The sequence below is a fragment of the Lagenorhynchus albirostris genome, chromosome 5 (assembly GCF_949774975.1).
Source record: "Lagenorhynchus albirostris chromosome 5, mLagAlb1.1, whole genome shotgun sequence".
Taxonomy (NCBI): domain Eukaryota; kingdom Metazoa; phylum Chordata; class Mammalia; order Artiodactyla; family Delphinidae; genus Lagenorhynchus; species Lagenorhynchus albirostris.
In genome coordinates this window covers 134,705,751-134,727,196 of record NC_083099.1, presented here as the reverse complement: position 1 = coordinate 134,727,196, position 21,446 = coordinate 134,705,751, and the positions used below count along the sequence as shown (strand labels likewise).

Here is a 21,446-nt window from a genome sequence, read left to right as displayed (position 1 = left end):
AACAGACAATTTATAGGGGTAAACTTGAGAAAACACAACTAACGGAATGTGGAAAATGAGGGAGAGGCGTGGCAAAAGAGGGGCACCAAACATGGTGGCTGGGAGAATGGGGTTATTATTAACAGCTAAAGGGAAATCTGGACAAGCTGGCTGGGGACACAAAAGATGACTCTGGTTTAGGACATGCTGAGTCTGAGATGCCCACAGTTCCTCCAGGCTGACCTCTCAAGATGTAAACCTTAAGCTCAAAACAACAGGGCAGGCTAGAATTACACATTTAACAGTCATCTGCAGAGAAAGGCTATCTGAAACCCTGGGAGGAGTGAGGGCACTGAGGGAGGGGGTGGGGAGAGAAGAAAAGAGACCAAAAACAGAACAGGGTGCGGGGGGAGTGCAAACATTTGGGGGCTGACAAGAGGACTCAAAGTCAGAGAAGCAAACAGCAAAAGGAAAACCAGACCTCCCTTGTCACAGAAACTAAGGGAAGAGGCAGCCTCCAGAATGACAGGATGGAGACGAAGAAAAAACCACAGCACAGTGACTGCACGGTCACTTAGCAAGATGGGGCTAAAAGCCAGATTGCAAAGGTAGAGGTGACAGAAAGAGAAAGCTCTAGAGCCTGAGGGGCAAACAAATTTGAGTCAACTTTGAGGAGAGAGAAAACACAAGGAAGTTAGCAGTTAAAGGGGAATGAACCAGTCGAAGGATAAAATGTCGGATGTTTTAAACATCATCATCGATGGCCAATATGATTTGCTGCGTAACTGCTACGTGATCAACACAGATCTAGTGTTTTATTGGTACATATTTAATCTTCACCACACACAAAAAAAGGAGCCAAGAAGGTTGACAGATTTGGAAACTGGGCCTCTGAGAGATGTCATGACTTTGAGATTACATGGCAGTTAACAAGTGGAAGAGCCTGATGCAAAGAAAAGGAACACTGACAAAAGTCAAATCGGGGGAGGAGGCCAGAGGACACCCTGGCAAGGAAAAGAGTACTTCTCCTCAGACATAAGTGAAGAAATGCAAGCAGACAAATCTTCAATGCAGGAGTGAACTTAAGAAAAGGCTACCTTCCAGTGGCTCATTTTGGATCAAATGAAAAGAAAACTGCAGAACAATTTTAAGTGTACGCTCTAGTAACTGAAGAAAATCCCCTACATACCTGTATATTTTCTTTCTGACAAATACTGCTAAAATGCTGTGAATGCACTAAGTATTAGTTTAAGGTGCAGAAATAAAATTTCTACTTTTATTTCATATTGTAGTCTACTAGGGATTTTTTAAATTCCTACTGAAAATTATGTGTATTTATATATTTAAGCAGCCTTATGATAAACAGAAACTTCCTGAAAACAAAAATAAGGGCCAAAATCTCTTTGCATTAACACGAACTAGGTAAAAAGTCTATGGCAATTTCTCCTTACGATTGTAAACAAATATTTTTATATAGTTCTAAATCAAACAGAGCCTAAATTCTTCTCACATTTCATTAGTTCACAGACGTTTCAGTATTTTGCAGAAACCTCATTACTAACAGCAGGGTAATATTTCATTTCATTAAAAATGCTATTTCTTGACTCGATATTGCATCAATTAAATTATGGTAAGTAGATGAACAGTCTATCCAAATAAAGAATGGGTAAGGGAGAACACAAACAAACACACACACACACACACACACCACACTTTGATTACAGTCTTCTGATTAGCTACCCAAATCATAAATTTTAATTCAGTGTTGCCTGATTAAAAAGGAATATATCTCAATGCCTCTTGTTTAAATTCCAACTGAAGAGTTTACAGTATGAAACATGGAGCATCCTCTTCTGAAGTAAGAGCTTGTATAATAAGATTTGCTTCTGTCCAAAAAAGGGGAAAGGCCACCTAACAAGAATGTAACTTGGGAAAATATCAAAACACATTTTAACTTCGTCATGTCAAGGTCAAATTGCAGACTGTTTGAATGGCCACATTCATTTCACTGTAATTCAAATTACCCAAAAGTTAAAAAGATGAAGCAGGGGTTAAAAGACTTCCTGTTTATTAAGGGAGCTGCTCAACTAGTCCCATATACCTACCTCGTCACTCTTAAGTCAAGGGTCAGCAATCCAGGGCCTGTGGGCCAAATCTAGCTCACTACCTCCTTTCGCAAATAAAGTTCTACTGGAACACAGCCAGCTCATGCATTTACATAGTGTCCATGGCTGCTTTCATGCTAAAAGCAGACTTGAAATTACAGCAGAGACTATATGACCCTCAAAGTCTAAACTAGTTACTATCTGGCCAACCTCTGCTCTACAGTGTAATGGACTGAGGGAAGCTGGCAAGGCCTCAATCCACTCACCCTAAAATGTACCACAGATAATACCATGAGCCTGGGCCACTGAGCTACAGACAGTGAGTTCCCCATTGGATGGGTCCGCAGGCAGAAACACAGGGCGCCAACCTAATAAGGAACATCGGCCTGACTGTTCAAATCACCACAGGATTCAGAAGGGATTCTACAAAATCACCATTCCACCCACCAAGCTCCTAATCTAATCAATCCAGGCTTTCAACTTCCCTTATTGGTGAAACTTCTAAGTCTATTAAAATAAAAATTTTAGGCTTCCAAAAGAAAAAAAAAAAAGCTCTGCTCAACACAGCACAATGTTCAATTTGTAAAAACATATGGTCTACAGGAAGCACACGATCTTGCTGGCGTAATTCTCATTTACAAGGTCTCTGAACCCTTTAATTCCAACTATTCTAAGAGAGGTTGTGCGCATGTGCTCCTTACGGGCTTCTCTCACCCCATCTGAAAGCAGCTCCTTAAGACTTTCCTCCAACCCACCATATGTCAATGAAACACAATTCTGTTACAGCACAGATTGGAGAGCCAAAAACGTTCACTTGGACAAAAAAAGTATGGAAAAGAAACAGTGAATGAAATGTGAACGGGAACTAGGAAACCTGGACTCCAGTCGCAGCTCCTTCACTAATGCTATGCCACTCTATAAATTATTAAATTTAATAATAAATTATTAAAATGTATCCATTTTAAAGTTGTGCCTCAGTTTCCTCATGTGCTAAATTAGTGGTTCTCAACAAATTTTCTGTCTCTATAAGCCTCTCACAAACAACATTTATGTCACAATTCTCAAAATATCCTGGGGGCACAAAGTTTTTAAAAAGTCTCTCTTTTCTTCTGATATCTTCATCACCCCAGAGTGCCCCACCCACCTCAGGGACTCTTTATGTCATTCTCATTTACTTCTACACAGCAATTTATGAATATCCTTTCATCACGGGAATGTAAGCTTCAGGAGAGCAAGCACTTTTGTCTATCTTGTACACAACTGTACTCCCCAAATCTACAAGAGTCTCTAGAGGGCGCTAGAAATGGTGGTTGAATAAATTAGCGTTATCAAATGTACCTCCCCAACAGGGTCTCTTGCTTACTTACTCTCATTTTCCCCCCTGAGGGACTGGAAGTTTCCTCGTTTCTCTAATACAATTTGAAGCCACTTTTCATATACAACATACCTCACTATCAGGGTAGTGACCATAATACTGAAGCAACATTACAGTACTAGCGTTTTTCTGTTTATTTCATGTAGTGCCAAAACGCTGTTAATACCAATACTACCGTTTAAAAGAATCCAGAATTCATCTAATAGAAGTGAAACTAAATATTTCATGTATTTCAGAAATATAAAGTACTAACATACATAAACATAAATGTTAAACCTGGATTGTTCTAATTATCTGTGATAAGATATAATACTATCCAAAGAATTTACACTAAACAATACTTAAAGAAAGTTCATCCTAGACAAAATTAAAACCAAATTTTGATATTATTATTATTAATTACTGGACCTACTGGTGTTCAGGCTACAAAAGGCGGCTTTGGGAAAACCCAACAGCTAACTTCAAATATTTGCAGGGCTACTATGTAAAAGCTAGGTATGTTTTATTTGGATTGGACACTGAGAAACTGGAATCAAAAGGTAAAAATTACAGAGAAACAGAGCACTGATGTATAAACAAGAACACATTTCTGAAAATTACAGCTATATGAGAGTGAAATAGGCTGCCTTGTGAAGAACTGACCTTCCCATCACTCGAAATGCAAAGATATGGGATGACCGTCATTTCAATCTTTGCACCAGGTGGGAAGTTAGACTTTTCGACTTCTAAAGGCCCTGCTGAGATTAAATTCCAATACTATTCTGACACCACTCATCATTCTGAAGGACATTCTGAAGTGCAACCGCCTTTTTACAAACACTACAATTGCATGGTGGTGAGGAACACACTACTAGCAAAGTTTGGTGGTGGTGCCTAGATTTATGTGAAGGCACCAGCTGTTTTACCCACTATTGCTTTTGCAGTGACCCCCTGAAAAGGTCTCTGGGAAGTCCGAGGCTCCTCAGATCACATTTTGCAAACTGCAGTTCTAGGGATTCTAATGGGCAAAGTTTCTATAAAAAAGAATAAAGAGCAAGGAGATGAGGAAAATAAAAGGAAGGACATCTCTACTTGCCCCTCAAATAAAACCCCCATTCAGTAAGGTTATTTATAAGCTAAGAATTCATGGGACTATCATAAACACCATCGGTCAACGACCAGTGTTTAATCTAATTAAACTTATTTTCATCCCAGAAGAGAAGCTTTTCAACAAAATTATCTTGTAAATTAGACTCTCTGGCAAAGACAGTTTTGAACCAGTGGCCCTCGGGTGCACCCAGCTATCACTACAACACCCTCACGGCCCACCAGGAAATGAAAACCACATAGAATCCACAACATTTAATGGCGTGAAGCATCTACCTACACCTCACCCTTCTCACTCTACAAAGAGTAGTGCAACTCCCAGGAGCAAGTAGGATTTAGGGAAGGTGGAGCCAGGTCAGAAAACTGTCAAAACCTGTGAAAATGTAAATGTAAAAGCCTTTCCCAACCAACACTGCATCTTAATTCCAAGGTTAATCTCCTTAAGAAAATTTCCTTGAAATTTACATTTCCAAATAGAGAGAATGTACCTGGAAATTCTGCATTGAGAGTCCCACAGCGATTTGAAAAAGAAAATCTGTGAGCACAGCTTTCAACAGAAGAACCAGCTTCCAGGGAAAGCTCTGCCACTAGCAGACCTCAGTTGGAAGCAGAGAATGGACACCACCTACCTCAAAATGTGTGAGGTGCCAGCCCTGCCTAACATCTACAGAGCCCAACTTTGGGAATGATTCCATGGGAACTGTTTTATCAAATATTTTTATGACTCAGTAGAACCTCTTTGCCCCACAATTTATTGAATCAAGAGCTGTAGTCCTCCCAGTAATTAAGGATAAAAATTACTAAGCACAGAAGCTATTTTAAAAATTAGAATAAAATTCAGTAAGGGCAAGTCTAGAACACTAAAAAAAGTAAAGATACATAAATACATGCTGGAACATGATTATACTTACCTATAATGAACTATTATACACTATTATAACTTGTAGGTAAGTGACTAGAAAAGTAACTCTTAAAGATTTTTTAAAGGTCAACGATAGAAAACACTTGAGATCTTTTTACTGCTCTACTACTTTGCCCATGAATCATTAAACCATTTATTTAAAAAAATATAAAATAACTACGAAAAAAGACTTAACAGACTTTAAAAAGCGGGGGAGAGGACAGGAGAAGAGACGGGAACCAATACACATCAAGTGTACTGGGAAAGTAACAAATACTCTAATGAGGTGAAAACCTGTTTCTTTTTATAAGCCACTGTTGTGTACTCTGCAAACCGAAAATATCTCAAAATTTTAAAATAATGTTAAATACTGCAAATTCACAGTTCAGACATATCAAGTGGTCATTTAACCGTTAAAGCAATAGAGCCCTAGGAGTTGCTGAAGCATGTACTAAGTGAAAAGCACTCATGAATATGATATTCAATATACACACTCATATTCATGAGAAACAAGTATGCGGGGGCATCTAGAACTCTCCATTGCAGAACAATTTTAAAATAATCTTAATGGCATAAATCAGCTGTAAAAGAGAAGGTGTATACATCCACATCTGGAAATGGAGTGAGTACAAACTGGATGACTTCTTATAAATATATCAAACTCTGTGGGTATCAGAACTATAGGTTGAACCTTACGAAACTGCCATTTGGGAGGATCAAGAACAGTCCAAATACTGACCATTTCTTAAGGCTCAGCCTAATAGCTATCCACAAACAGTCCTCTCAAAGTGCCTCCCTCAAGACAGGTATTTCCAAGTTGCTCACTGTGAAATCCACCTCCAAAAGGATAGCCACGGGGATATGAAATACAAAGTCCCTGCCCTTTAGAAGTCTGTGATGTAGATATGCAGACACACATAAGTAACTAATAAAGGGAGGGTGAAACACTTCTGACTGGTGGTTTGGAGATGGCAGACCTCAGCCAGACTCTAAAGGCTGAAGAACACCTCTTCAAGAGGTAGAAGGAGCGTTAGTTAGGGTCCTCTCAGAGCAGGTCTGGATTAAGAAGGTTCTGATGGAATTTATATTTGGGGTAGAATCAATGTGGACACTGTACTCGGTACAGGTAGAAGCCATTGCTTTTTTCCACTCGCGGCAATATTTTTTTTGCCCAGAACATTAAGATTTAGTTTCTTCAAACACACTTTTGGTAAAAACGTAAACTTTCTGGAGGACAATTTGGCAATATATATTAGTTTAAAATATGTATGCCTTCAATGCTACAGCCACTTCTAGGAAATTGCTCTATGAAAACTGTCATACCCAGGCACAAGGATTTAGCTATGAAAATACCACAAAATTATTAGGATAGTGAATAAATGGAAATGTAGTTCTTCATTAATAGGAGTCTGGTTCAATAAATTATTTTTACTGATTGAACAAGTACTATGCAGCCATTAAAACAAAAGGAATGCTGATCCTTACATACTGACATGAAAATATTATAATAATAAAGAAAAAAACCCAGCATGTAGGGTCAGTCCAGTTTTTTCCAAAAGAAAAAAAGTACTAAGATACATATATTTTAAAAGTCTGGATGAATATACAGCTAAATGATACCAGTTTTCCTTAGGTAGTAAGATGAGAGGAGTATTCTATTCTCTTCCTTCTGTACTTTATTACCTGATTTCTCTCACAATGAGCAATGAAAAGGAGAATTTTAAGAAGAATTTCTTCCCCTGAGTCTATGCCAATTGCTATCTTACTAGATGCCACAGTTTGTGAATTCTGTGTCAAAGCCCTGAAACTATGCCTCAACATTTAGAACTCACGCCATATCCATACTGATTCCATACCCATATACGTTTTAAAAAATTAATAATCAGGGAGGTATAGATGGATAGCTTTTCAGCGGTTACTGAAAGCGCCTTGTAAGCTATACTTCCAGCATCATGAGCTCTTACAACTGGCTGCTCTGTCTCTTGGGAATCAGAGGAAAAACTGGAATCTCGAAGTCAGGAGCCCAGAGATCTCTGATGTCTGATTCTAGAATCAGAGCAGACCAAAGAGATGTGATGGGAAAAGGCCAACTGTGGCCTTGAAAACACAACAGCCAATGAAAGCAAGATGATGTGAAAAATAAGAGGAGCCTGCCCATTCTACTGCCATGCAGCCAAGACTCAGATTCTTGAGATCTGGGAAATCTGACACAAAAATGTATTCTTTGGATGATATGATGAAAATAAAAAGAACCCAGGGAAGAATGGAAGAAAAGAATCAGAGGAATAAGGGTCCAACAACTGCCAGATTCAGCATAGATTAATGCCGTGCCAACAGCAAAGTGCAAATGAAGTAGAGTCACAGTTCGTAGCATGGCTGAATTTGCAAATATAAAAATAATAGGATGGGGCTTCCCTGGTGGCGCAGTGGTTGAGAGTCCGCCTGCCGATGCAGGGGACACGGGTTCGTGCCCCGGTCCAGGAAGATCCCACATGCCATGCCGCGGAACGGCGAGGCCCGTGAGCCACGGCCGCTGAGCCTGCGCGTCCGGAGCCTGTGCTCCGCAACAGGAGAGGCCACAGCAGTGAGAGGCCCGCGTACCGCAAAAAATAAATAAATAAAAAAAATAATAATAGGATGATCGGTAAAGTAACTTCAGCTGCAAGGTAGGCAGAATGTCTTTAAATCATAAACTGGACTTACCTTAAATGCAATGGGCATCCAAGGGACCCCTGCAGCTAGTCCACATAGAGACATAAATACCGGCATTGGTATCAAAAGGCTATAAATGAATAAAGTTAAAGAACTAACACAGAGAGAAAGAAGGAAGTCATGATTACATGAGATCCAACTTCACATGAATTTACTAGTTGTCAATTACTTATGTGCCTAGGTTATCAGTAAACATGAGTAGTTCAACCATAATGCAGTTTTGTTCCTTAATAAACCCACTTCTTTCCAAGGTCTCAACTCAAAGCATGCCATTCAGAGGCCATTTAAGGCCAAAAGTGGGGGCTCATTTGCATATAACCAACCATTCCCTTTGTGATTCGGTAAGTCAAAGGAAAAGGGCAAAATTACCAAGGCATTCCTCTAGAGCACATTAGAATCATCTGGGGCGCTTTTAAAATGAGATGCCTATGTCTCATCCTCAGATATTTTGATTCTATTGGTCTATTGGGGATTCAAAAATCTTGGGCACTAGGATTTTTCAAAGCTCCCTAGGTGTGGACAAAGGTGAAAACCACATTCTAGTAGGAAGCTGGCTAGCCTCTCACCACTCCAAAGATGAATGATTCTGGCTGAACTGTAGTTTATAAAGGATTTTCAGCAATGATCTCCTTCAACTCTAATTTAAGGAACATAAATGCTCCACTTTTCTCACAGTAATAATGGAGCCCTCCCTGAATGTGAAATGACAATCACAACAGGTGACTACTTGTGGTTAATACTGCCTGAACAGCTGGGAAAATGCCAAAATTAAGGTACCCATGTTTGCTACTCTGAGAACATTCCAAAATCCACAATCCTTTTACTGAGAGATTTCCATTTCTTTCCTCCTCATTCCCCTCCAGATGCACTTACAGATGAATAAAAGATGGGAAACAAGAAGATTGGCAGGAGTCCTGGTTACTATGGCAGCAAGTAAATGAAATGCCACAGCTCATGAAACTGATAGTGAGAGCAGGCATCAGGTAGACATCATGGAGCTGTACCTGTCTTGTTGATTGCTCTCCTTCATGCACAATTCAGTTCACTGCCTCCGCCTTATATTTCATCCTGTTCAGAGAGTAGAAGGGGGACAGCACTGGAATGACAGGGAGACCAAGGAGGTAAGAATCGGCAAAGGATATTGACAGTAGAGACAAAAGGGTTATGAGAAAAGCCAATTTAGATTCTGTGAATCTTCTAAGCATCAGCGTATGGGTTTAGCAAAAATATCAGTCTGACTGAGTTAGGAGAAATTTTTTTAAAATATGCCTCGAAATAATCAGAACCTTGGGCTTTGGCAAGACAGTCAGATTTGCATACCTTGCTGAACAACACACCAAAAGTGTCATCACCAACTAAGCCACTGCAGTGGTGTGTATTAACTCAAGTGGTGGGAGGAAGGTACTTACGGGACTACACTGCTCCAAAGAGCAGGGAGGAGAAAGGGCATAAAAGCACAGAGGAACTGAAGGGATCAAAACACCCTTCGAGATTCAGCTACTTCCTAGGAAAAGTGTGCCTTTCCTCCCCTAATCCTATCTTGCAAGTGTAATTATTTAGAAGTACATGTCCTTCCCTAACAAAGCCTCTTCAAGGTTGCTTCCTATTCATCTTTACTAGATGCTGGAGATGCAAAGAACCTGGCACACAGGATGCATTCGATAAATGTTTGATGAATACGTACATCAAAGAATAAATGGAAAGACAGATGAGAGATGGAAGTTACTAACTGTACTTAATTCAACTAGAAAGGAAGAAAGGATTAAACCAAAAAATGAAATAAAATTCAAGGAGAAATAAGATCTTCATTGCAAAAACAAAAACAGCATATATATATATAAAATGCATATATATAATGTGTATATATATATACAGGCAGAGATACATAATAAAGTTAAGCATATCCTGTTAGTCAAAAACAGAGATGTATATGGTCAAGGAACTAGGAACAAACAGGTGGAAGGTGGAAATAAAGACATAGTGGGCGGGAATTCCCTGGTGGCACAGTGGTTAAGAATCCACCTGCCAATGCAGAGGACCCGGGTTCGAACCCTGGTCCGGGAAGATCCCACGTGCCGTGGAACAACTAAGCCTGTGCGTCACAACTACTGAGCCTGCGCTCTAGAGCCCATGAGCCACAGCTGCTGAAGCCCACGCACCCAGAGCCCGTGCTCTTTAACAAGAGAAGCCATCGCAATGAGAAGCCCACGCACCGCAACGAAGAGTAGCCCCCGCTCGAAGCAACTACAGAAAACCCCGTGCGCAGCAACGAAGACCCAATGCAGCCAAAAATAAATTAATTTTTAAAAAAGGGCTTCCCTGGTGGCGCAGTGGTTGAGAGTCCGCCTGCCGATGCAGGGGACGCGGGTTCGTGCCAGGGTCCGGGAAGATCCCACATGCCGCGGAGCGGCTAGGCCCATGAGCCATGGCCGCTGAGCCTGCGCGTCCGGAGCCTGTGCTCCGCAACGAGAGAGGCCACAACAGTGACAGGCCCGCGTACCGCAAAAAAAAAAAAAAAAACACAGTGAGAGACACGTAAAGGTGCCTCCAAACTTCTGAAGATTCTTGGGACTACTAATAAAACCAATGGACATTTGACTCCTAGAGTGTACCAGAGAATATTACAACAAAACTCAGCCTCCAAAAACCTATGAAATCTGGTAACTGAGTCAGCAAGCCTTATGTAGAGACAATAATATTTTACAGAGAATCTGCCATAGGGCATGACAATAAAATTTCAAATTAGAATTGGAAGGAGAGTAAAACCCAAAGTAACGATAGCCCCCATTTTGTTGTGTTTATTTCTCCCTCCAGTCTAAAATCAGCAGCATCTACCCTGGAGTACTGCATTCAAACTTGGAGGTCACATATAACTCCTAAGATAAGCAGAATTTTTAAACTCCCACTGTGCTTCTGGTTGACAACATGTTCTTTCAGGATAAGGCAGAAACTGGCAACAGGCTCTGAAATTTTAAGCTTCAAATGCTAAGTGAAGAGTGGATACCAGGATTTCCCAGTAAGTTGGAGTATTCAACATAAGCATGTTATGCTCCCTCCTGAAAACCTACTAGAACTACTGTAAAGGAGTGGTTTTTTTGTTTGTTTTTTTAACGTACAACTTTGCAAGAATGAGGGAGAAAGGAGGGGAAAACAGCAATTCAATTTTAGAAAAAAAGCAGATGGAGAAAAGCAGCAATGGGGAAAACCAAGAGTCAACCATATTTACACTGTAGAATTCCCCAAAAGATCTGGGAATTGGTAACACTGAGTACACCTCGGAAAATAGGGGTGAGTGGGGGACTAAAATAAAGTTGGTTGAAAGTTTATGAAAGTTGGTTGGACCTCTAGATGCATGTTTGGAGGTTGATTCTCTGCAGTGGGTAAAACAGAGAAGTACATGGACTGCAGGACACAGGCACAGCTGTAAGAGGAGATATTATACCAAAAAGGAATTAAGAAAAAAAGGCACACTGCATGCTGAAGACCCCTGTGCTCTTCCTCCCTACTGGCTTCCAGAATGATGGCCCAAGGCCTTTTATCATTCAAAGAACTTTCTGTGGGGAATCTGACCTGTTCTAAAGAGACTGCAGTAGTCATTCAACCAACAGCCAGGCCCTGAAGGCCCAACAATGAGGCCGACAAACTCCACCCACACACTCAGAGCATTTTTTAGTCCACCCCGTTAAACATAAGCAAACCACCAAAGATCAGAACACATTTGTGAAAAGCCTTTAACATGTGAGACCAACACAAACAAAATAAAAACTGGAGGAAACAATGCAGAAGGAGAAAACTTAAGCATCTTCAAAGATGAGAAAATACAGCATACATGAAAAAAGAACAAGGCTATAAAAAAGAAAGATTTGGGGAACAAAGGATCTCTTAAAAATTAAAAACCTGACAGAAATTTAAAAGAAATTCTTTTTTAACATAAGGGTTGGAAGATAAAGTTTAGATACACCTCTAGAAAGACCAAAAAGACAAAGGTGAAAATTAAAAGACTGTATGAAACCAAGTGGACCAGTCCAGAAGATCCAAGACAAGAACAAAAGTTCCAAAAGAGGAGAAAAATTACCCCCAAACTGAAGGACACGGGGTTGACAAATTGAAAGAGGCCACTGAGGGCCAGTACAAGTGAAAGAAAAGCTTTCTTCAAGGCACATGATCATGAAATTTTAAAACACAGGGATTAGAAGCTAGAAAAGAATGGCCTTATGTTTACACATTTCTGAAGGAAACTACTTCCCAATCCAGAATTCTATATTCAGCCAAACTTTCAGACAAATGAGTAGAATAAAAACACTTTTAGACATGCAAAAATTTTAATTCTAAGGCACTGTAAAATTGAAAAAAAATAAGTAAATGCGTCAGTATTATCAGATTCTTGCTGTTGGAGAAGGGAGATACAAACATAGAAAGGGGAGGCTAAAAAGAAACCTCTGGTGCTGGTTTACAACTGGAGACATCAGGAGATGTGTACGCGAACTTCCTAGTTGTGTACACTGACCATGTTTACCTCTGTAAGAATGAGCACACCCAGACCTTAGTTTCTAAATACCATACCCTACTAAATGCCTGATCCTGAATGGGTCAGGGAAAGTACAAGATGAGCCTGTAACACTTTGTTGTGCTGGAAAATAAGGAAGTACTCAAAAAACGATGGAACGTGCCACAGGACACAAACTAGCCTGAAGGGAGACCTGCTAGCTAAATCTGGAAACATCTGAGCAAAATGACAGTAATGAATTATAACCCACTAAATAATACATGAGTTCAAACTGATAAATAAATGGGGAAAAGGGGAAACTCTTGATTTCAGTATAGTAAAAAAAAAAAAGTTAGAAAAATCACTGTTTCACACCACCACAGTAATAACTTACTCAGGCAAGAATTATCAATGGGGCTTCCCTGGTGGCACAGTGGTTAAGAATCCTCCTGCCAATGCAGGGGACACAGGTTCGAGCCCTGGTCTGGGAAGATCCCACATGCCACAGAGCAACTAAGCCCATGTGCCACAACTACTGAGCCTGTGCTCTAGAGCCCACAAGCCACAACTACTGAAGCCCATGCGCCTAGAGCCCGTGCTCCACAACGAGAAGCCACTGCAATGAGAAGCCTGAGCACCTCAACGAAGAGTAGCCCCTGCTCACCACAACTAGAGAAAGCCTGTGCCCAGCAACGAAGACCCAACACAGCCAAAAATAAATAAATTTATTTAAAAAAAAAACAATTATCAATGGATGCTAAAACTAGGGATTCAAGTTTGATGAGGAATAAGTTATTTACATAAACTCTAATTATCTCCCCACAATTTACTTACTACCAAAGGGGAAAACATTAACTAGACAGTGGAGAGACCTGGTAGGTACCACCCCAATCAAGTATCAAAAGTTAATGTCAATAATAATGAGACAACACAACACATGCCTCTCAGTGTGAGGCTTTGAGGACATATTATTGCTTACGTTGTAGTCCTGCCAAAAATGCATAGTGTGAATCAAATCATGAGGAAACAACCCTAAATAGGGGTGGCATTCACAAAATGACTGGCCTCTACACTTCAAAAATATCAATACCACAAAAGACAAAAAGAACAGCTGAGGAACTATTTCAGACTAAAGGAGATAGACATAAGAGCTAAATGCAATGAACTGGTTTCCAAACTTAAAAAAAAAAGTTGCTATAAAAGAACATTATTGAAACAGCAACATTTGAATAAAGACTTTAGATTAAAATATCGTACCAGTTACTTTCCAGATTTTGATTATATTGTGATTATCCTTGTCTTAAGAAATATATCCCTAAGTACTTAGAAGGTAAAGGGGAATGATGTCTGTGACTTGTTTTCAAACCGTTCAGGAAAGTGTCTGATGAGAGAATGACAAAGCAACTGTGGCAAAATGTTAACCTCTATGAATCTGGATGAAAATGATTCCTGGGTTCTTCAACCTATTCTTGCAACTTTCCTATAATTTGGAATTATCTCAAAATTAGAAATGAAAAAAACCAAGAATATTTTTATTTATTCAATGTTTTATATACAACTCAATTCTCAGTCAGTATTTGCAAGTCCATGTTTTCCAAGGTAAAGAATGGCAATAACTGGTGGGGGAAACCCACCGGAACTCTTCATGAGCCAAGAGAAAAGGAACTGAGATACAACCTTTTGAGGGTAGACATGTGTTCATATTGAAAATACTTAGTCACAGAAGTGTAAATTTTTCATTTTATTCAAAGTTGGTACAGAAGTGCTAACATTTCCATAAAATAATTACTATACTTCAGTTACAGGACAAAATACCACAGAAAGGAATATACTTTGCAAGAAATGTAGTTCATCTTAAGTTTCCAAATACTTTTAAAGGCTAATGCAGCAGCTGGCAAAATAACACATAGTACACAAAGAACAGTGTATTTTACAGAGTCAGTAATGAAAACTGACAGCTCTTTAGCAGATTTGCTTCATTTTTTTCATTTTTAAACAGTTAACACTTTTAAAAACACATTAAACCAAGATCATACATGTCTACAATTTAAAAAATAAGATTGTATACAATAGGTTAGAATAAGTCAAAGTTAGAATTGTCATGTATGGTTAACAATCCTAAATCTACAATTTTAATTGTATTCCTTTCAATATGGAAGTAACCTGGTTTATATCAAATTCTACTTTCTGCTTGCAACTAAAACATTGTACAGTGAGATGGACCTGATCAGTCAAGCCTTAAAAAAAAAAAAAATGCTGTGGACAATGAAGGTACCCTGGAAATCAGTTTACAATTCAAAAAACTCACCAATAACCCAACAACTTCATTTAAAATCACATTTGGTCTACAATGCATAACTGACAAAACAATCCATGTATACAATACACAACCCCAGTGCACAAGACTGGTCTCTCACAGAACATTTGAACAAAGCTTAAGAGGCGGGACACTGGGAAAAACATTTTTCAATGTAGACATCTTTTAAAAATGCATTAATACTTACATATCAAAATTACTAGATAAAAGCAGCAGTACTCTGCTGACATTTGGCTTAAAAATAAAGGAATGAATGAAGCAATTTCACAGGATATTAGAAAAGGAATTGGTTTTCTTCTTGAAGAAGACTACTAACTTTTGCACAGCAACTATTTTTGATATCCACCTTATCAAAAAAAAAAAGGAGAAGAAGAAGCACTGAGAAGCATAACATAGTTCATATGTGATTGCCAACATAGGTCCAGGCAACAGAAAATGGGATGTCCAAGCAAAGAATGGGTAAATCCTCGCTTTATTTTGGAACTCTGTTGGCAATCTATAAACTGAAGCATTATTGGTGGGGGAAAGCAGGGCAACAGATTCCATACCATCATCTGACACTAATGTAATATGTCATTATTTAAAAAATAAAGCTTTTGCATTTTAACAACCCCACAGAAAAGTCCATGAGCAAAAGACCTGTTGATCTGTTTGCCACTCAAAAGTTAGAGATCTCACAGTGAAATTAGAAAATTCTATTTATACATATTTACACTGCTAGGACTACTTTCACCTAGACTAATTAAAGCAATTTTCCATGGAATTACAGATGAAAGACATTCTGCCAAAGGAATCTTCAAAAGCATCCTTTAAGTTCTTAAAAACTATTTTAAATTTAAAAACAAAATTTAAAGGTACAGAACACATTCTACACAGGACTAACAGGTTATTACTGCTTTGCCTTATCACATATTGCTAAGCCAAAGATGTTCCTCAAACCTCTCCTTTCTCCTGCATTTCTGGTATTCCTCTCCAGTAACCCCACCGAAGCCTGAGGTTTTACATTCTTAAAAAATGCTGCAGGTCCACAACCTGGCAACTTTTGGCTAGAGGGCGTAAGTCTCTCCCTCAAAGTGCTCAGGTTAATTCTTCTAAAACATGTTCCATTAGTCTATACCAGCTTTAATCTTCATTCCATATATTATTAAAGATGATTATCCCTAAGAAGATAAACATACAAAATAGAGGAGAGTGGGAACAAAGCTAGTCACTTCTCTCCATCCTGAGAGTCCTTCCATCTTTTGACATACAGGCAAAATCCAAGACACAAATGTATTTATTCATTGTTTACAAACAGGGACTATTCAGGTGTAGAAAGCGAGGAGTAAAATAAGGATAATGTCGAGTTCAAGAAAACACATTATTTTCTTCTTTTGCATGCATATTCACAGATTTCATCTAATCTAGTCTTGAAGCGGGTAATGAGACAGGCAAAAGAATCCTTTAGACTCTTACAACCATTGTGAAAAGCAAAGCACTTCATTTGGCAGATCTGTTAGTTTGATGCTCGTAACACTTGGATCAAATTCTGCTCTATTAAAATGAAGTGCAGTGAAAAAATAACTTCATTAAGTTTAGATTAAATTTACGCAAAGATTAAAGATTAGTATTTGCCCTATTAAAATGTGAGATTTCTCCATGTTTTCAAGGTACTATTGACGGGAGGTAAAATTTCCTAAAGATGTATGATTAAAAAAAAAAAAAAATCCAATGGCTCTACAGCTTAAAGCAGAAGGTTGTCAAAATGTTCCACCCACCAAAAACCTAGAAGTCTGTCCCTGTTTCTCAAGTTCCAGATTGTAGGAAAGAGCCCACAGACCCCATTTTAGCTAGTAACCCCCCAATACAATTGCAGCATTCTTGACATTGGTATTCTCTCCTCCACCAAAGCAGTACAAACGTACTCAGATTAGAACACTGAATCCCTTATGATTTAGGACCCCTATCTTAGGTACCTCACTGTCTAGGGCTTTCAGTACTGCGGTCCTCATCCTGACAACTCGAGACAAACCCATGGTGGGCTTTTTATGCCTGGCACTTGTGGGACAATGAGAATACTGTTAGTCTTGTGCTTTCTACATGTGGAGTTACAAATATGAGGGAACATGGTTTTGTGCTTTCTATGGACACTTACTTTCAGCTTTTTCCTTATCATGGAATGTGAAACGGTTGTCACATATATGTTCTCAGATATGCCTATCCAACCTACACTGGAAAATGATAAAGTTAAAATATACTCACAGAATAAGTAACCTTAAATTTTTAATTAAGGATATAAAAGAAACAAATTCAGATGAATAAATAACATTTAAGCTGCAACACAAACCAGACTTACCTGGTTCCTTGAACTTAAACAGAGGCTGCATATAAAGTATGTAAATATAAATGTATTTTCTTCACTAGCTATAACGATATTTAAAAAGAGGAACTGTAACAAATAAGAGTTATCTATCAAGAAAGGGAAAGGTGTGAACTAGCAGATTCAGTATTGGCAGCCAGAAGGCACTAATCAAAACATAAATTTCAGAAGATGATTATATTATGGAATATACCCTACAGAATGGCCTTTGCCAGTTGGGGGTTTCAATAATATAGATAGCAATGAGCTTAATTTCAGTTTCCAACTAGTGTAACAAAAAAGTGAGTTATTAAGGAACATTCCACTTATAGAGGTATAGGCTACACTGATATATTGGAAAATTATCCAGAGTAGTTTGTCCAGAGGCAATAAAAAAAGTAAACACTCCTTTATCCAGCAGCACTAGGGTACAAGGTGAATTTCCAATATAAGTCTCCAACAAAGGTGTGGTTACCTACTGTCAACTTGTGCTGTTGCCGAAATCACTGGAAAATGTATTTCCCTCAATGACAGAGTTCACTTACTGTAAACTGTCTTGAACTGGGGTGGGGGGCTCCATTATCCTGGGCAACAATTATAATACAGTGCTTCTCTGAGGAGAGCAAAGCACTGCTCCTACACTAACAAGAATCTGAGACCACTGTGCTTTGTCTTGACTTATTTATTCTAGCATCCCTCTCTGCAAACACACTATGTATCCAGGTAACCAAACCAAACTTTTAAAAGTCATTACATAAATTAAGGTTATTGGTTTAAGTCAAGTCTCAGATTATGGTTCTCCCCGAAAAAGTAAAGTGCACGAGATGAGTAATGATACAGATACATCAAACCTTTTCTGTTTACTTCTGAGTAAAAGACTATATGCCAATGGTTAAGCCTGTTGGTTATCAGATAAATGGGGTGCTTAACCCAAAACAATAAGCTAAATCCTATCTTTTATAAAGGATTTGAGATGGAAACAAACATAAATTATATCAATTCTCTTAACATTCCTTTAAAGGTGAATCAGTAGTTTAAAGCCTTATTCCCAGCACTGGAGAGAAGTTTAAATAAAAACATTTATATGACAACATGAATAATGGTGTGGGACTCAGTGCTGGCAAAGCCCATCAATTATTTTGAACCTTAGCTAAATTCTGTTCTGGAGTCAAAGTAGTTGAGTATCTATCTACTCTTCCAACAGAGGTGAGAGTTTGACAAAAAGCATACCAAATTAAGAGAAGTTAACTTAACGGAGGAAAAGGGATTTGCAGCCCTGAGTTAAGTCAACCAAGAAAACCAAATGTAGTGATCAAAAGATTACTTCTTTTGTAATCCAGCTTCATACCTAACTAGTACAAAAGGGTTTCTCTATATGCCAACTGACTAGTTCCAACTTTTTACCTTTAATTACTGCAAGAACAAGGCTTTTCGGCATCAAAACAAACTCCATTCCTCTCTACATTGTGACACCATCATTTCAAAGGGACTGGTGTGAATTTAACTATTCTTGCCTCCTAATTTTTGAAAACTGAGTTTCGAGAATAAAATACTGATGAATTATTAAGGGCTTTTATTATTAGTGAACACAAAGTCTAAGAAAACAATTCTTGAGAACAGTTTAAGCTAATAGAAATTTAGTATATTTAAACACAACTATATTTAGTGAATCACTATTTGGATCCAGACCTTCAAATATGGGGCAAAGCAGCACTTCTGCACACCATGACAATAAGCCTGAAACAAAGTGAATTAAGCTGACAAAAGATCAAAATAGGAATCTGTTAAGTGTTGAAAGAATAGGTGAATAATTAAAGCAATGTGAGGGAAGACAAAGGGGGAAACCAGTCTCTCTGAATGGTAGGTAGGCATACACACAAATAGGAATATATCCCATTTGTAAAGTCTGCTCAGGCTAATGTCAACATTAAAATGACTTAAACAATTTAACACCTGGCTAATGATAAATCTTATGAATACTGAAACCTAAAAGTATTTTTTCTACTAAAGTATCATTATGAAATATCAGTCATTTTAACCTCAAATATGTTAATAAACTCATACTTTACGATATTTAACATCAAACCAGGGTTTAACAAGCTTGATCTTATTCACTGTACCCTAATCTATATGCGGAGTGGTTTAAACTAGCTGATAGCAAAGATACCTCAAGTTCTAGAGTTCAATGAATATGATTCTACATCTAACACATTTTAAGCTAATTTTGTCTTCTGTTAAGTCTGCATCACCCAGGTACTTCTCAGCATCTCACTTAATAGTGTTTCTGACTTCTTAAGAAAATTTTGTCCTGGCAAGTCTCCGTACTCACGGAATTTAACAACAATGGTCTTTATACATCTCTCAACCCAAACTCAGGAAATGCTGAGGTGTCACTACTAGATACCCATGTGGTCATTTTCAGCCATCATACCTCAGAAGAAAATGACGTATGGGAGTAAAGTATAAGAAAAGCAAGTAAGCCGAATACTGCCAAGTGGGAACATTGATGGGTCTAACCTTTTAATAGCTAATAATATAGCAGCTCTATAGGGTGGTAAAGAATGAGAATAACCCATAAGCTACATTAAATGATATCTAAAGAGAGGGGAAGATCCACACACCCAATATAGGGAAGACAGCAATGGACTGAGAAATGTAGAGACTTAAAGGTTCTAATCACCCTGGACAAGACTTTCAAGCCCCCACTTAGCCTCAGGTTAGAGAACTGAGTAACAACCTTCCCACTCAGTTCTTAAAATGTGAAGTTTCATGAAGTGATGGGCCCCCACTAATTACTTGACTTGCCATCCCCAAGAGCTAGGGCTTTGTGACCCAGGCCAGCCTCTTTGCGCAAACAGACAATGGATCCTTTGAGCCAAGTGAAAAAGAAGCCTTGGGAGATCAGATCTGCTGGATTTAGGCCAAAGGACACAGCGCCATTGCTACTGCTTGATGCTTCTCTAACCAAAAGATAAGAGTGATAACCTCACCAGGAAAGAAAGGCTGGGGGAAAAGACTGGCTCAGCTGTTTCAAAAGCCGCTTACTGTCTTGGGTGGGAGGACAAAATATTCTGAGATGAACAGGGAAATTAGAGGTACCACAAAGGAACCAATAATCATTCTGCATGTCAGGGTATAAGCTCTTCTCATCAGATCTGGAGACTAAGATTGCCTGAGAGGACAAAAATCTAAGAACTGGAGATACCATTAACAGCAGATAAGACAATATTTTTCTCCACCTTTGAAGACCAGTGTCCTCGCTTCATTCTGACTCGTAGCTAACTACTGTAGTCAATCACTCTTAGCCAATTCTGAACCTCAGCTTGAGCCAATATGAAAACATATACATGTTAATGTCTAGGTATCAATGTCATCATTTAGGAACCATTTAGTTAGTGTAAAGTATGACTATTTTGCTAGCTTTAAGACAGACCATGTATCATTCCATGAACAATCATTCTAATGAAATACAGACTGAAGAATGGTCCCCTGAAATGAAGTTGCAATCAGGAATTCACATACTTATTCAAGCACATTATCTATTACTGGGAGGCAATAAGAAGGGCAAGCTTCAGGGACTTCAGTCTAAATAAAATGTTTATACTGGCAAGAATAAACAATCCTAATGGATATGCTAATAATCATTCCTTATTTACAAACATTAGTACTCTAAACTTGACCTACTGCTATATACACATGAATAGACACAAGATGATGTATTTTATGTATCATACTAAGACAACAGCAGAGAGAAGGTAGGGGGATGCTAATATCCCAAACTATTAGGAGTCAACATTAAATAAAGGGGGGAAAAATCCACTTAAATACCACCTATTCATTTATGCTTTTAATAGAAGGGGTAAGAAGGCTGCTCAGCCAGTATGTCAGTCCTCACTGCTGAGTTACACAGCAAGGTGTTCAGAGTCAAAGAAAAATTTTAATTCCTACAACTTAATGTCAATTTGAAAAATCTAAGATCCTGTTATTTCCCCAAATATCAAAAGGCTGTCTCAAAGGAAGAACAGTTCCTTTGAAAAAAGAAGAGGACAAACCATGAATCCAGATTTGGACACCTGGTTTTCTGTTCTTCCCAACAGACTTTGTAACCTTGGACATGTCACAGCCTCAGCCTCCACACAAGAAAAGG

General features: G+C 38.6%; 1 protein-coding gene across 1 annotated transcript in view; it reads right to left on the bottom strand.

Annotated features, from left to right (window-relative positions):
• MRPS6 (mitochondrial ribosomal protein S6) overlaps positions 1–21,446 on the bottom strand; it is a 66,506-nt gene that overhangs the window by 17,468 nt on the left and 27,592 nt on the right. The gene's annotated exons all lie outside the window — the stretch shown is intronic.